A 13586-nucleotide genomic window follows, 5' to 3' on the forward strand; every position below is an offset into this window, starting at 1 on the left:
TATAATGTGTTTGGTTATTGCGTCATTATCTCACACAATTTCTCGTTAATAATATTTGTTTACTACACTTTTTTGCTGATGCATACTTTTTTATAATTATTCAGTTGGATGGCTTGTTTATATTTTGAATGCTTTACTCAGTCTCTTCACAACAATCAAACGAAATTAAATTTAAGACTACCTCAATTAATGCGCGCGCGTTGCTCACTTTTGTGCAGTCGTTTACTTAGTGCCGTATACATAAGTATTTTTCTAAACGGACACTGAGAACGTTGGTCAAAAGGGAACGTGCTTTTTAAAGCTTTAATAAAACTTGTTGGCCAGTCTCTTAATAAATAATACATTAATGGTTCTCTCCGCTCGTAAGCACTTTTCAAAGCTCAATTTTGTCTTTATGCATTAAACAATTTTATATATTTATATACATACTTGCATACATACATATGTATTAGTATTATAGTAATATATATGTGAGGCAAATATCATTAATTTCTTTCTTGGTTCTACTGGCATATAAACGTATGTATGTATGTGCATACTAGGAATCTTGATTCCGGGATCCTGGATCCCGGCCTTTTTAAGGTCCCAACATCCCAGGATTCTTGGCAAATAATCCCGAGATTTACGGGATTGGTAATTTGCACTGATTTCCATCATAGAAACTCCATTTCTTGACCAGTATTGGCTATATTTCTTTTTTATTTAATAACCAATATTTGTTTATAAATCTCTAGCTTATTATACATATAACACCGCGCGATAGTAAATTTTAAACAAAAATATCAATATATTCGCGAAACCATGGGCCAAATATAGTAAAATTGCGTTCTTATTTTTTCACTCTGACGTCAGTAATTTAAAAGTTATTTAAAAAATTCAGAGAAATGTGCTTAAAGAAGAAGTATGGGTATCAAATTAAAGAGGAGATCATGTAAAATTTAAACAAATTCAAATTTTTGGTGCAGAAGGTCTGGTAAGTATTTAAAATGTCCTTTTAAAATATTATCCTTAAAATTTCGCAATATTTGTGTTTGAAAATTATACATATGTTAAGGACATATATAAACTCGATAACATTCTCGAATTTCGTCCTTCTAACTTTACCAGCTTAAAAAATTATCTATTCGTTCTTGTCAATCCAAAAAATTTTATTTTTTAATTCTAAAGAAATTTCCATATTTTTATTCTACCTTGCATTGCATTTTTAAATCATTTTTGGAATTAATCATATCTTTGAAATTAAAAATTCTTTCAAAATAAATCCTGACGTCAGAGAGAAAAAATAAAAACGCCACTTTAAATAAAAAAGTAAGTTTCAAAACTCATTTATTTATTACTTATTTTATTAGGAGAGCTTCTCAAACAATATAGAAGCATATTTTTCGATTTAAGTTGATGAAAAGTAATGAATATCTTAATCCCGGGACTAATCCCGGGATCCCGGGTTTGTTATAACTACATCCCGAAAATCCCGGGATCGAAAAAAGTTGTAAAATTAACATCCCTAGTGCGTACATGTATGCATATGCAAATACATACCTACATACATACGTATTGTACACAGGTGCACATATGCGATATAAGTACACTGCATATGCAAATACATACCTACATACATACGTATTGTACACAGGTGCACATATGCGATATAAGTACACTTGTTGTCAGCTGATTAAGTTAAGTGACATTTTGACCAGTTTGGGCTATGTTGGTTTTGTGTATTTAATGTTTACATTTTTATAAAAGTTTAGCACATTATATAACCAGCACCATATAAATCCACATTTCTAACTTTGTACACAAATTTAACAAACTTTACCATTTACACAAAAAACTTCAAATTTGTTGTTCATACTTTTTAGAAAAATTGTGGGTATGCATCCCTTAAATTTTTAATAGAATAAAGAGCAAGTTTCAAGACGTAAGAAAATCGCTTTGTTTTGTAATATTTTTTTTAGCTGATGGTGTTGTGCATTTTCTTACATAGAAGTATGCTCAACAATTTCTTTTAAAACTGCCTTCTCAAATTTTTCTACAAACTCTGAATAAAAAGTAGGGATGTGCCGGGTATCCGGTAGATATCCGGAATACGGCTTATCCGGCCGTTTTTCTGTTATCCGACTATCCGGACGGATACTAGCTAAAATCCGACCGGATTTCCAGATTTCGATTATAGAAGATTCAATTTAAAAATCTAGTTCAAATTTTTATTTTGTATTTTTAGAATCAAATTTAATAGTATCTAATTAGTAATTAGAGTTAAAAACTTATATATTTTTCATTATGAAAATAAGCATGCACTAAACACTAAATGTGGTTCGCAGAGATACTTCATTGCCAAATTAAAGGATCTTCTTGTCTGGGTATAAGGGGTAGCTGTAAATATTTCTGCATCGTTTGGCATCCACATCACTACAAAAACTGCAATCAGCAGCAGAGCCGGGCGATTTCCTCAAAGCATTGCGAAATATCCTGGTGAGCTCGCACTTCAATAGAAGTTATCACTAGAGTTCGGCCTTTTTTATATGATACAACTGGTTTCTCCGTGCAAACTGATTTATATTTTCGAATTAGTTCTACCCAGTTCTTAAATTTAGCTATACCCAGAATTTCAGCGGACGACGGTAAAGCGGTCGGCGGTAAAGGATCAGCTGTTCAGTTGCCGCAGTGAAATCCGTCCGTTGTGTTAACAGCGGACGACGGCTTCCGTCAGCTGTCATTTTGATTTGGATATTGCAAACTTATGAAAATAATAAAAACTATTACAATCTACACTCAATCAATAATATGCCACCCCCGCTGGACGGTAAAAATAGAAATAAATTTAAATCGACCGGAAAACGTCGGCAGTAAAACCGCTGCCGCCGCAGTATTGTTCCAGTCCATAGGAGTGTACTCGTACCCAAAACTATTAAAACTTTTAGAAAACTTTCACCGGTTTCGCGTTCTCGTACCCAAAAAACTTGCAAAGTAGGGAAAATTGAGAGAGCAAAATGTGATGGAGGGCTGCAAATTTCTGCTGGAAAAATTTTTAATAGCGAAAACTTGCAAGTGAGAAAATCAGCAGATCACAAACATATATTTGTAAATAAACAAAAGAAAATATGACCTTTTTGAATTATTTATTGCGAATTTCATTATTAATGCTAGTATATAACGAAAAAGAGAGTAAATTTATTAAGGGCAACGTTTGTTGAGTTTATTTTTAGTTAATTTTGTGTTAATCTCCAGTTTGTTTAATTTAGTGTGTGCGGACCATGTCATTTGTCGTTGGTACCATAATTTTCCTTTAAGTATACCAAAATATATTAAAATGCAGCATGCTGAAATGTGTGGCTGACTTCCAAAACGTCAATTGCTTTGCATACGTACAAAGTATAAGGTTCCATAACGTCGAACTACAAAATATTGACAATGTATACTGTTCCAAAACGCAGCCGAAAAGTTATCGAAACGCATCGCTCGAGCAATCAGCGCATCAGAAACAAAGTTGATGCTTCGTTTGTTAATGCTTAGTATTGGTGTTTTAGAAATGGAAAATTCAAAAAAATTGTTCATTGCTATATTGACTATTTAAAATGTGCAATGTATATGGTTTCAATGTGTCGCTCTTCATATAAAAACAGTTTGAATACCGCAGTATAACAGTTTCCAAACATTGTATTGATACGTTTTGGAAGTCAGCCTGTTTTTCTGAAATTGTCAGTTTTGGTAGGTTGGTTGTTGAAATGAAAATTTTATAATTTTAAAGGTACATTTGGAGTGCAATGGGGTATAGTCATTGTGCTAGGTATGCAGTTACAGTTGTACGGCTATACTCAATCCCGACTCTTGCGTCCTCGTTCGCGCACTCTGGGCAACGTGAGTAACCCATGTGCGAGATGCGGTAACCAATCCGAGTGGAACCTTGGGTCACGGCAGAGAGAGGCAGCTTCGGTGGGGCCACTCAGACTTATTCGGTATAAGGGCTAACTGAAGTCTGCAGCGTCTGTTCACCAGTAGGTGCGGCTACAAGCGGGTGTCAGTCATGGAGCAAGCGGCTCGCTATATAATTTTTTGGTTGCGAAACCACCCCCGTCCCAGCAATGGGTTGTGCGCTGGGTTTGGGACCCGCCACGTAAAAACCCCCTCCAGTAAAGAAGCGAAGAAATGCCTCGGACGAGACCCACCCCCCTTATGATGACGGCCACGGCAAACGTTTAAAAGACTACGATTTGAGGGCATGCACCTGGAATGCCCGTACCCTTAATGGGGAAGGTGCCTCTGCCCCGCTGGTTGATGTCCTCGTAAGAACAAAAGCTGATATAACCGCCATTCAAGAAATGCGTTGGATGGGGCAAGGCAAGCAATGCCTGGGGCCTTTCGACGTATACTATAGCTGCCATGTCAAGGAGCGCAAATTCGGTGTTAGATTTGTGGTGAGAGAGAGACTCCGTCGCCGAGTGGACGAGCGTCTAGCCATAATCCGCATCCAAGCGAGATTCTTCAACATCTCGCTCATTTGCGCCCATGCCCCGAGGAAGGAGAAGGATGAGGTATCCAAGGACCTCTTTTATAAGCGCTTGGAGCGCACGTACCAGCGCTGCCCCCGCCACGATATCAAAATCGTGCATGGCGACTTCATTGCCAGTGTTAAGGCGCGACTGCTAACACCGGGCGCCTAAATGCATGCTATGTACTGCTGCATGTGCAAACATTTCCTTTATGCAATTTATGAAATTTTTGCACATGCACTTCTCAACTGCCATGTAATTGAACTTTCCTAAGTTTTGATTAGATGGCACTTCAAAGTATGCTCGGCCTAGTCTGATGCATCCTCCGGACACTGTTCCGGAGTTGTTTGGCGGACTCTGCTCGACTTACAATCATGCAGAGGTGGTACTCACCTATAGCTACCATTGGCCACAGTGCCTACCCACCTTTTTTGAACCAATAAATATTTTTGTTTATAAAATACATACATGCAAGCATACTGGTCTCCCCTTTCACTGAGTTAATCATGGCCTTTCGAGCCGGATATTTGCGGCTATGTCACATTCACTAGACGACCAAGTCGTCTTGGAGGGCCGGTATGTTTAGGCGGGACTGCTAACACCGGGCGCCTAAATGCATGCTATGTATTGCTGCATGTGCAAAAATTTCCTTTATGCAATTTATGAAATTTTTGCACATGCACTTCTCAACTGCCATGTAATTGAAGTTTCTTAAGTTCAAAGCAAGGAACGGATCTTTGGAGCCACCGTCGGAAAATTCAGCCTCCACGGCGAAACCTCCGACAACGGACTGAGGCTGATCCACTTCGCCGGGGCCCGAAACAAGGTATTATGCAGTACTGGGTTCAAGCATAAAAAGATTCATCAAGCTACGTGGCTGTCTTCGGATCGAAAAACGGTCATGTTGTGATAGATGGAAGGCGTGCTTCCAGTGTTTTGGACGGCGGAGTGCAATAACGCCCATGGGCTTTATTTCCTAAAAAATGATTAGTGGTACTATTTGCAAATAAGCGCAAGACGCCGCCATTCTTAGGTTTATTTTCTTTTTCGATGGTCATCTTAATGCCTTTTAATAATCAAGACGTTGCCATTTTTAACTTTATTTTCTTTTTCGATGGTCATATTATTGCCTTTTTATAATCAGGCAATATTAAAAAAGAATTTTTCACCATCGAATAAACAGTGAGTTAAGTATTTGCAAATTATTTTTATTTGCAAATAGCTTACGTATAAACATAGTAACACTTACCTTTGCTTACTAAGGGCCGGTTGTTCAATGTCTGATTAGCACAAATCGGAGGTAGAAGCTCCGGTTAGATACAACGACTGCTTTATCGATCACATGTTATATGCATGATGTCGAAATGGTCGATAATGATGTTTAACCGGCAAGTAGTGATGAACCAAACATTGAACAACCGGCCCTAAGTAGTGTTTGCCACAATATGAATGGCAAAGTACATGGCCTAAAATAATAACTCTCGCACAGGTGTTTTGAAAAATAAAAGGGTTCTTTATAGATTTTGTTAAACAAAGTATTTTTTTGTCAACTTTGTAAATATTTTACTTTAATTTTAATAATTGGTTTTAAAATTTTAATCCTTATTGGCATTTGCCAGCTTTGGGAGATAAGTACATGCGACACACACCTCTTTTTCAGGTGTATTTTTTCTTAGATTTTGTATAAAGAAAAAAAAACTGTATAGGGTTGGTCGAATGAGTTCCCTCCTAGTGGGAGGAAATTAGCCTATGGTTACAGAAGATATGTAATAAAGTAACCGACGAAGACTTGCGTGCCGCTTGCGCTTTTCTCACAAAGCCCCTGGTAAACCCAAATGAGGGTTAAATTTAAAAACTATACAATAACTACTTTTTTTACTTGCGCTTTTCTCTCAAAGTGTTTATCGCCGGTAAACCCAAATGAAGGTTAAAATTTAAAAACAAATTAATAAAATTGAAGTAAAATCTGTGGATAATTAACAATGAACTACCTTTTTCGCAAAATCTATAAAGGCCAATTTTATTTTTCAAAAAAAACTGTACAACAGTTATTATTTTACACCCTGTATATGATAAAATATTAATAGCTGGAAAAAGGAGTACAAAAGAAGTACAAAACTAATATAGGAGTACATTTCCAGATATTTTTTTTTGGAGTACATGGGAGTACATTGCAATAAAAAGGAGTACGTTTACTCCCAAAAGCAGTACGTCTGGCAACCCTAGGTGCATGCATCATAGAGCTGGAAAACTATCGATAGTCACCGATACAGCAACATAAAAATTTATTTTACTTCAAACTGCACAGAAAAACAGATTATAAAAATATTCGATATGCATGCATACATACATTCATTCACTAGATTGAGTATACGCTGATTTGTTTAAATATTGGCAATGTTTTTAATGTTATGTTTCTATTGTTATTTTTTTGATTAAAATATGGCTTATATTTTAACAAACACCATATAAATCCAAGTTTCAAAGTTTGTAAATATTCTACAAATACTCATCAAAATCTCAAACTTATTAATAAGAATTTCTACAAATATATTTAGTGTGCAGTTTTATAACCCTATCAATTTTAGTACAATAATGTGGAAATTTCAACTATCTTAAAATTCGTGTTTATAATTCTGGGAGTGCTTTGGATGGAAGAATATGCGCAGCGCCGTCACAAAAATAAATATAAAAAGAATCTTAAAACAGTTAAAATTTGCACATTATTGTACTAAAATTGATAGGGTTATTAAACTGCATACTAAAAATATTTCTAGAAATTCTAATTAATAAGTTTGAGATTTTGGATAATATTTGTAGAATATTTACAAACTTTGAAACTTGGATTTAAATGGTATTTGTTAAAATATAAGCCATATTTTCATAAAGATCAACAATAAACATATAACATGAAAAACATTGCGAATATTAAAAAAAAAATCGGCGTATACTCAATTTAGTGAGTGGCTGTACATACTTATTCCAATTTTGAAATCTTAGTTGAACATAAATTTGTATGTAAAAAAACGAGCATGTCTACTGTTTCTGGCTTTAGACTTGACCTTCGATCGTTGACTATCAATCCGGCTGTGCTGAAAACTCGCTCAGATTCTACTGAAGATGACGGTATAGACAAATACTTTCGAGCAAGTTGAGCCAAGACATCTTTTGGTTTAGCATTTGCCTTAAAATAAATGTAATATTTATGTAAAAAATGCGTTAGTTAAAAAACTATTACCTCCCAGTATAACAATGGATTAGTATCCCCATCACAATTTTCTAGCTCCAGATATTGTCTCCTAGTTATGATAGCATCAACATTAGTAGTTCGATTTTTTCTTTGCCGCCTTTGGGCCAAGAAATATAGAAGAGTGTTCGAACTTTCTTCTTTTGAATTTGTGTCATTTTCATTAACTTCGTCGTTACTGTGACGCTTCATATGAATGCTTTCAATGACAATTTCGCTGTCTAAAAGCTTAAGAGCCTCTTCAGCATTTGATTCTTGTCTAAATCCGTCCTTTTTGAATCTGGCATCCAAAAGCGTGCTAATCCTGGTGACTGTTCTAGATTCATATGAAGCTAAACGTACTTGCATTCTGGTTATAATGAAATTTGCGACAACACCTCCTTCCTCTGTAACCAACTTTTTTTGAATGTCATTCAGGGAGACGAATATTCCACAAATTAACGGATTGATTAGAGATACGGTCACATTACTCGAGCTTGATAATTGCCTGGTTGCCTCTTCAAAGGGCGTTAGAATAAGCACCAAATCATTTAAAACCAAAGCTTCTTCATTTCGCAACGGCTCTGGAGCTCTATCTAAACCCAAAAGACACGTATTAACTGAATTTTTCAAATCCATAATTCTTTTTATCATGGCCAATGAACTGTTCCAGCGCGTTGGAACCTCCTGTATCAATTTCAAGGGCTCATTACAATTTTGTTTTTCCTTTAATTTTTCTGTAGCAATGTTACTACTTTTAAAAAATCTAACGATATTTTTACATTTTGAAATAATACTTTCGATTGAATTCAATTTTAGTGTGTCTTTTATTATTAGATTAATGGTGTGAGCCATGCATGGCAAGTGTCTTTTTTGCAGGTTTGAGCACATTTTTATCATTGTGCTGTCGTTATCTGTCACAATACAAACTATCTTATTAGTAATTTGATACTCGTCAAATACTGATTGCATTGTTCTTGTGATGTTATCGGCCTGTTTATTTGTACGGTCCAACAGAGGTTTGGTGGACAACACGTAACATTTCAAATCGAAATCTTTTGTAATGAAATGACTTGTCACAGTAAGATATCCATCATTAGCCCTTGAGCTCCATATGTCGCAAGTTATTGCAATATGCGCGACACTCTCCAGTTCATTTTTAATCTGGATTTTGATTTCATCATATTGCGATTTCAATAGTTTATTTTTTAGAGTTGTTTTGCAAGGTAACTCATACCTCGTGTCTAAAACACGAACAAAATTTCGAAAGCCTTCATCGTTAACTATTGAAAATGGTTGATAATCTTGGCACACACTTAATGCAAGCGCGCAATCGATTTCCTTCTTTCTTGACGAATTTTGATCATATCTCGGTGCGATTTTGATAAAGAAGTCGAGTGTACTGAAAATGCAATAATGTAATTATATCAAAAAAGCGGAATAGTAACTATTGGAACACAATACGGATAACACAGGAAATACGGCTCAGAAACTCGGTTAGCTGTTGCTGATTCAGCCTAATATTTGTTGGAAAGACTAATATTTTCATTACATTAACTTCTTGTGTAGGCTCGTCTGACCGTATCACCCTTGTTAACCGAGCTGCCGATCCGTATGCCGCTTCTTAAAAAAATTTCACTAACAAAATACCTTTGCGATGAAGACGCGGTCGACGATGTAGTGCTACTGCTGCTGGTGGTGGCGTTGCTCCGCATACTGCTTCGAATACCGTCGCACCTAGACATGTGGTCTTTTAAATTGCTGGTATTTCCACAGTGTGCATATTCTTTTTCACAATACGTACACTTAGCTTTTGTATCCTTTTTCTTAAAATATTTCCACACATCCGATATTCTGGGCTTTTTAACTTTTGGCGGCGAAAGTGACTCATCCTCGTCAATGCTAATAATGTCGTCCATCTTTAAAATAGTTTCATTTGTTAATTGAAATTATACAGAATTCTTATTTAATTATGTATGCACATATTTAGTTCCTCACCGTTTCAGAAATCAATACGTTTAATCACAAATTCAACAAAATCACAAGCTTACGAACAATTTGAATTCCGCGTAAAGGAAGAGAAATGAATAATATAAACATCGATAGTTCGATAGTCGCTGGACTATCGATAGTACCAAACTATCGATAGTGGTGTCGATAGTATCGATAGTTTTCCAGCTCTACGGAGAAATTCCTTAGCCATGTGCTGCTATTTTCCTTCCAACCCTTCCGTCCATCCATTGATGTCTTCCGGAATGTCACTCCCGCCAATGGGATTGCTTTCAGGTAACTTTTCGCAGTGGAAGATTGCCTCTACCTCTCGACATTGTCCCAGTACAGTTCCTCTTCGAAGTTTCATTGGTGATTTGAACTCATTAAGTACTCGAACTGCGTCCATCTTTTTCAGTTTTAGCCAGGGGTTTACAAATAAGTACGTCCGGTGTAGAACTCTGTGTTGCTTCAACAACCCACAATTTGTTTGTCCCACAATCTCCATCGATCTTCGCCCAAACAAATGCTTCTGACGTAGGTGGAATCGGTTCGCGTTCCTCTAGGATCACTCGCTTGCTGCTGTACGGGCCATCCTACCCAAAGCTTAGGAGCACTTCCATGTTGTTATACGTCATGATCCTGCTCTTCATGTTGATCTGCATACCTTGATAAAATAAGAAGTCTACTCCAATGATGACTTCATCCACAATCTCCGCGACTATTAACTTGTGTAACACCATCACATTCCCTATTGCGACGTTGCATGTTACTTCTTCTACAAATTAGGTGTCCTCACCAGTTGCTGTCGTCAACCTTGCTCCAGGTAATGGCCTCACCGCTTTAGTGGCCAAATCAAATCGAAGGATGGAATGTGATGCGCCCATATCCACAGTTAGTACTCGCTCATGTTCGTCCACATATCCACCAACACTAAAGTTGCTCGCTTTTCTGCCAATTTGCGAGACGGAGATTACGGGGCATTCAATTGCAGGAGCCAGCGCGCACCCCTTGCTGCTGGCTCGTTTTAGTTTCCGAGTAGGGCTCGTCTTCCTCAGTCCTGCGTTTACGTTTTGCTGAACTCTTAGACCTCCTGGTACCTGTCGCGTGCAAAACGCGAGTGTTTTCAAGATCTCCTTCGTCACGTCAGGTGTGTCCACTTCTACTCGATGGTCTTTGTAGGCTGGCCTACTTAGGAGCGCCGCCGTTTCACGTGTCTGGGCATACGAGACAGTTTCAGCAAATGTTGGCTTTGGATTCGCATACGTCTCTCGCTTGGTGTACATGTCCCGCATTCCGTTGATGAACCTCTGGATTTTTACCCTTTCGAGGTGCTCGCCAGATGCGTCCCCAATGGCCAAGTGGGCAACCTTACGATCTCTGAGGCGAATTCCTGCCGAGTCTCGTTGGATTTTTGGCAGCGATTCTCCGCCTCCATCTGGTAAATCTGCTTCCTGTGCTCGCTGCCATAATGACTTTCCACAGCCCCCATAAATGCATCGTAATTGTTCCACAGTCAAGAATAGTCTGCAAGATTTCCGCTGCAGGTCCTTTTAATGCCACGAATAGTGCAGCGGATTTATCCTCCATGCTCCAATGGTTTGCTGTAGCCATCTTCTCGAACTGGAGCTAAAAGACCTGGAAAGGAATTATGCCATAAAAGGATGCAGTTTTTTCCTTAGGAGCGTTAGTCGAAGGGGCTGAACGATTCAACTGCAAATCACGGAGTCGACCCTCCAACTCATCCACCTTACCTTCGACTTTATCCTGTCTTTCTTTGATCTGTGTGGTATCATTGGCCAAATTTTCCTGCATTTGAGCAATCTTTGCGTACTGTGCCTCCAGCTGCGATAACATTCGTGCCTCCTGTGCTTGTAGCTGAGCTATTCGTGATGATACCTGCGATGAAATCTGTAATGACAGCTGTGACGACATCTCCGACATGCGCGTATCCTGTGCTTGCATCTGAGAGGAAATCTGCAACGAGCGCGCATCCAACTGGGATGAAATTGCAGGCAATAGCAAGTTGATGTCCATAGTCGCAGTTGAACTAGGAGACTTTTTTATTCAACCTTCGTAGATGACTGCTCCATGTACTTCCATACACACACAGCCTCTTTCTTGTTTTCACCCTTCGTGGATATCTCCTCGGATTTACGATGAAAGTCGTACGACGATGCCTTCTCTTTCCATATACAGTGTTCACATGAGGCGATTTTCCAGGCAATTTTAGAGGCGATTAGTTGAATCAAAAGTTGGCTGCACCCCAACATCATAGGAAGCGATTAATTGAAAGGCCGTTCACACCAGGCGATTGTTGATTTCAACTAAAAGTTGCCTGTAAAATCGCCACATGCGAACACCGTAATAGCCTTTCGAAACCGGGATAACAATTCCACTTTTCTTCTGAAGGTGACCAAATTACAGTACAATTAACTTTATTGTACAACAAACAGTTTACAATATTTTTTGATGCAATAACAACAACTAACAATACTTGTTAAGGTAGTTAAATCACTTTACAAAACTTGCTTATACAACTGAACTTATAGCTTGCGGATTTGTCTGGTAGCTTGCTATTTTGCCACTAACTTGACTTGTACTGTGGTAGCGGCCTTATATACCTGCGCTCGCACTCATGGCAACTCTAGAACGTTCTGCCGTCTATCGCTCATTCTTTCATTCTCTCGCTGTTCGCAGTATTCATCGACTTCACGTTTCTCGCTGTCGAATATTCTACGTCATTCTGCGACTTTCTTGTTGTTCGCTTCGAGTTGCCGCAGTATTCGCCACAAATTCATTTAACTTCAATATTTTCAGTCTTTACTTTTAGATAGGCGCCAATCACGGTGCAGCGAACAAAGGTGGCGCCGTTAGTGGTACCGCTACTTTGGTTTCGTCGATTTTGGCAGTAGTGGTAACTTGTAAATAAACCTTTGTTTACAAATCAGCGGCAAAGAGAAATTTGAATAACAGGTAAAAAAAATCAGTTTAAATTGTGTTAATTTGCAATCTGTGAGTGATTTTTGCGTTGAAGACTGCGTAAAAACTAATAAAATAAAGTACCGTGTGTTAAATAGCGACAGCAGCTTTAATTGCAAAGCAATTTAGTCCACTAAAACGTTTGCTGAAGCAGACTCAATTGCAAAGCAATGGAGTGCATTAAATAAAACGCTCACTATTCTCTAATAAATTTTTGTGAAAAATGCAATATTTTCGCATTTAGCAAAGTTAAAACACGTTTTTCGCTGTAAAGTGAACTGTTTTGGCAGTTTCAACTCGTTCTTCTTTTAGCTCTATTCTTTGTTTACTTGTGGTACACATATGTCAACGGCTAGGACGGCGCAATCTTGTATTCCATCATTCTTAGGTGCCAATCCTATTGAAAATATTTCCAAATCAAGACTTTTCAAATACCTTTCATTTGGTACCCATATTGTACCTCAAACATATTTTCGACTGTAAGTCTTCTTAAAACTCTTTAGTTTGATGCCCACATTGCAATATTTAATTTATTTAATCCATTTAACTGTGTTTAGGCCTGTAGACTAAACCAAACAATCCAAACTTGTCCCGCCAAATTAACTATCGTTGAGTTTCCCCTCCAAACAGTTTTACTGCTTTGAGGTTGAACTCAATTCTATTGAAAAGAGCGCGGGCACTTCTTTTCTCGTATTCAACCAAAAAAGACCATCAGCCACCACCTGTCGTCACAAACCGTCTCTCGTGTCGCGAGAGATATAAAAAATTAAAGGTGCGGCGAACCCGCTGTTCGCCGATACTATTCAAACTGTAATTAAAAGACGGACAACTCGAGTTGAACTTATCACTATTTATTACGTGTCACTTGCACGTCCCAAAATTAACTAACCAAAACA

The sequence above is a fragment of the Rhagoletis pomonella genome, unplaced genomic scaffold, assembly GCF_013731165.1.
Source record: "Rhagoletis pomonella isolate Grant_MI unplaced genomic scaffold, Rhpom_1.0 Rhpom_scaffold_00014, whole genome shotgun sequence".
NCBI classification, from domain to species: domain Eukaryota; kingdom Metazoa; phylum Arthropoda; class Insecta; order Diptera; family Tephritidae; genus Rhagoletis; species Rhagoletis pomonella.